Source organism: Cibotium barometz, chromosome 6 (genome assembly GCF_041138505.1).
Source record: "Cibotium barometz isolate CiBa-2024 chromosome 6, ASM4113850v1, whole genome shotgun sequence".
NCBI classification, from domain to species: Eukaryota; Viridiplantae; Streptophyta; class Polypodiopsida; order Cyatheales; family Cibotiaceae; genus Cibotium; species Cibotium barometz.
Window position 1 is genome coordinate 19,819,262 of NC_141051.1, and position 4,800 is coordinate 19,824,061.

The 4,800-nt window shown below is 39.0% G+C and overlaps 1 pseudogene; it reads left to right on the forward strand.

The window, feature by feature from the left end:
* The first annotated feature begins 1,488 nt into the window (after nt 1-1,488).
* LOC147637498 (uncharacterized) lies at nt 1,489-3,083 on the forward strand (annotated as a pseudogene).
* Nucleotides 3,084-4,800: the final 1,717 nt, after the last annotated feature.

Genomic DNA, 4,800 nt, shown 5'->3' on the forward strand with positions numbered 1-4,800 from the left:
GTGAGATTGCAAGACATCTCACATCCGCTCGGTGTGCTTTTTCTAGAAATAGGCTAACTTGAACGTGCCACCCTCGTGCCACCCCATATTGGGTATGCTAGCCAAGTGCCAAAATAGGCCTCCATGTGTAAGGGACCCAAAGTTTGTGGAGTTATGCTTAGTTTTGGCAGTGGAGCCTCACACAAAAACACTACACACACCTAAATATGGCAATGCAATTGGAAGAAGGTAATTTGTGCTAATTAGCTCTATTTGCAAAGCTTGATAGCTCAAATGAAAGCTCTTTTGGAGCACTTTCTTAACACACAAACAATCATTGATGATAAACCTTTAGAAGGACACAATTTGAAGGAACAAAATCATACAAAATCAACAAAAAATGCACATTAAATGAGGTGAATTTAAAATGGCAATTGAATGGGAGGTAGATAGGAAATTCTCAATCAATCTAGTTTGAGAGGAATTGCTTAATGCAAACACTAATTATAAAAGTGCAATTGAAACCTACAACCCCTTAATTATAAAAGTGCAATTGAAACCTACAACCCCTTAATTACTTCTAATCTGGCTATGGAGGGTAGTGTCTCATTGGACTTCACCAAGAACATGCTCACACAAAAAAGATTAAGAAATTGATTAGGGAGTGAAAAAACTAATGGCTCTAGTGTGATTAGGAGATACTAACCACTATATGGCTCTGATACCAATTGTAAGGATTATGGGGGCTTAATTAGAGTAGCATTCATGGTGATTAGAGAGAGATAGAAATGGCACAATACACAAGTGATAAAACAAATGAAATAAACTTGATTACTATGATAATCTCACTCTTGAAAGTGGGTTCAAGAAGGCTACTTATATATGAGTAGCAGTGCTAGTACAAGTGGTAGTGCAATTGCCTGATAAAGGCTCTCAAAGGGCAAAGGTGCCTCTACATGCTCTCCTAAGAATCTAGAAAAGAGGGCATCAAACCTAGATGCTGGGAAGACTCCTTGTCCTGTAGTACACCTCACTTGGACTCATATACACCTCATCAAGGACACATGGTAGTCACATCACTCGCTGTCACATAAGATTTGACTAGACAAGAGGTACATTAGGAGATTTTGGAGGTCTTTTAGAAGGCCATATTCAAGAGAGAGAAAAAAGTGCCTCCAACCACTAGCAACGCTACGTAACGTAGAAAATGCGAGAAAGAAATTAAGAAATAAGAAAAGAAATGCAAAAATCAACACAAATTCATATTCTTTGGAAGGTAACTTCTTGTTTTTACGGAGTGGATGATTCAATGTGTGGACCCTATGGCAAGGAAAGTCAAATATCCACTCTACTAGTAGTCATATATTGAAAGATAGTGTCTTTACTATACACCTAAAAGCTCCCTATCCTTCCCTCCACGATTCTCCCTCCATAAGGAAAGCTTTCAAAACTACTTCTCATTCCATTAGGGAGAATATTTTTCTTGTTACTCTCAAAATTATGGCTGCTATGGCTTCTTCTTCTTCCCGCCCAAAAAGCTCTAGGGGCTACTCTCCTCTCTCTCCAACTAGTCTCACTGTGAGTCCACAAAAAAGACCATGCAATAGCATAAACTCTCTTTCCATTTCAAACTCCCTCAATGCAGATAATCAATGGAAAGAGCAAAGGATAAGCAAAGATTCTTGGGTTCTCATGCAGCCAAGAAGGAGAAAAAGGTGTTCTACAACTAATCTTTTTTGTTCCTCATGGAAATCAAGAGTGTTTGATTTTAACGTGGAAGTTGGTAAGAAGACAATGAAAGAGGTTTTAGTTCAATACGTTTTCACTCCTTTTGATGTGATTTCCCCTCGTGGTGATGTCTCAGATTTACAAAATCCACGATGCAACTGTAAGTAAAATCTCTTGCAATGGCTTTTTTGAATAAACTTTGCTTTTGTTCTCTCTTTTTTACTTCTTTTTCTAATTTCCTTCAACTCTTGCATTTACATATATACTTATCTTTCTCCCCACGAGGAATAGGAGCCCCTGGAGTGCATTATAGGCCTATGTAACCCATGCTCACATTGGTGTGTTACAGTATGATGGCATAACTAGCAAGAGCCTTGCAGATGAAGGCATATTTTTCTACGACCATTTTTACCAAAGGAATAAAAAAGTGACATTTATAAATGTTTGTCTACCAATTAATTGGAACTCCTTGGACTACCAACACAACATTGAGTGAGGCATTGTGGAGTAACCTCTATATAAGGATGTACAAAGTTCTCTCAAAAACTTTGTACAGCTTGCAAATTTCTATCCTATTAGTATATTTGTTGAGCTTTTTCACACCTGCCATGTCCATGTGGCTAAGACTATGTTAGTTTGCAAATCCCTTGATTCTGTTTTTTGTGATAAGCTTCTCGATAGAGGTTGCACTGGTATGCAAAAGAAATGGATGGCATATGCTGTGAGATTGCACTTGAAACTTTGGTTGTCATGTATATGATTTCCACACAGTCACCTATCATGTCCTTTTGATACAAGCCTTCACAGTTCATCGGAGGTTCCTATGTGCCTATTGATCAAGAGTCAGCAGGTTTAGGGAAGAACACTATCATCGATGTGGAAGTGAGGGATAAAGACCTCAACCTATCAAAAAAGTTTTGGGAGGATCAAAAGGCACGTGGATTTAGGAAAAATCTTTGTAATACATTGATACATCAAGTTTTGTAGGGTGCCACTGGCCCTCAATGACACCACAAGTCTTTTGGTTATACACAAAATTAAATTTTAATCTCTAAATTCCAAAATGGATACATAGGATGCCCATCATTGGGTCCACATTATTGGACATCATAACACATATCAAGCATCTACTAACTGTCTCACAACCTCAAGTTTTAGATGCAAAAAATAGTTTTGTTAATGATCGTGCAGTGGAGGTAACATTGACTAATGAGATCATGCCCAACAAAAGTGAGGGACAAAAGCTAGTGGATGAAAAAATGAAGCTAAAGGATGATGAAGAAAATGAAGAGTTGGAAGAAGGAGACCGAGAGGAAGAAAAGACCGAGGAGGAGGGGGGTGGGAAAGAAGAGCACAAGGAAAATGAACAGAAGTAACACAAGGAATAGGAAGCTGAGGAACGCTCTCACAATGCAGAAGAAGTGATGGAAGCAGAAGGGCCTCACCCTCTTGAACCTCAAAACATAAGGGCCTCACCCTCCTCAGCCTGATCCCCAAGTCCTTTGCCATGAAAACAAAAGACCCTCACCCTCTTGAGACTCAAACACAGCCTAAGCCAGAGTCCTGTGCCATGAAAATAGAAGAGCCTCACCCTCTTGAGCCTAAAAAATATCATGATCCCAAGTCCTCTACCATGGAAACACAAGAGTCTTAGACTGCGCCTACCGTGGAAGCACAAAGCCTTGAGGTGGGGAATGTAATTAAGCACGGTATCGGTGTAGGTATGAACTAGTGTCTCTCTCCAATGCACTCTGCAAAATTAAAAGAGATTTGGATCAGTCCTCAATCTATACAACCAAGTTATTATAGAACATTATAAATTGGATACCTTTGACATGAATAGCTTTAATGCAAAGAATATTTACGATATGTACTCTGTATAGAGGATATATCCCAATCTGCACGAGTTTGAGTCTATTTGATTGGACACCTATACTTTGTTTATATTTTCCTTGTACAATTTGTAATTATCAGAGAGAGCTTTCGATATGCATGCAACAATTGCTTTATGTAGCTGCAAACACACAAAATGGTTAGTCAAGTAATACTAATTTCAAACCCACAAAATACTAATTTCACAATCTCAACACTCACAGCCTTAGTTCTATATGGGTTCCACAAATAGTAAGCTTGAGTGATTGTTGTTTTTTTATGGGAAAAAATTATTGTGACATGGAGCATGGGGCAATGCAATGAACAAACCATCTTTCTAATGTACCCTGAGGGGTGTTTTTCATTTAAAGAAGCACAAACATTTATGAATCCAAGATATGTATCTCGGACTGGCTTGGCTCTTTATTAAACTACACACAAAATACAATTTAGCTCCATGTCTTGAAGCCAAAGACATAAGCAAAGGTAGTTAGAGTTAAAGAATTTCTCTTACTTCAGGCCAACATAGACAATAGTATTTGTTATCTGTGCGTCTAGATCCTTCAATATATTAATATCCAAGGAATCCAGAGCTAGTTTTCTTGGCTCATCTGCTAGTGGTATATCTACCAATAGTCCTTGTGTCATTGAGGGAAATAGACAAGAAAAATTTTGTTAAAGTATTACAATAAGAAGTCTTCAGCTGCCTCTTGAAGGGTACCAAAGCCACATTCTTCCATCTCATGCTGCGCGCGCACGCCTCTTCACAAATTGACCCCACCAGTCTCGAGAAGGGAGCTTGGGTATGCACAGCTCGATGCATTTCTGTGCTTTCTTGATCTCCCTAAGCAAGCCCAAAATCCTTTGAAATTTTTTCATCCTTGGGCTCTTGAGAATCTTCATTGGCTTCTCAGGCCACTTTTTTTTGGCATGCTGACCTGCCCACTGCCTTTGCAGCTAGTCTTGGGCCTTTACTTGCAAGCAGTGGCCTTCCTTCTCATCATTTAGCTACAACATTACGACAAGATCAATCAAAGCGCTCTCTCTCTCTCTCCCCCCCAAAATTGCATGATGGCGTGCATGCCAGCTTTAGAAATGGTAAGGTCCTCACCCGCGCACCATTAGCAGAACATTACATATACATATACATACATACATACATACATACACGCACACATAGATATATATACACACACACATACATACATACATACATATACA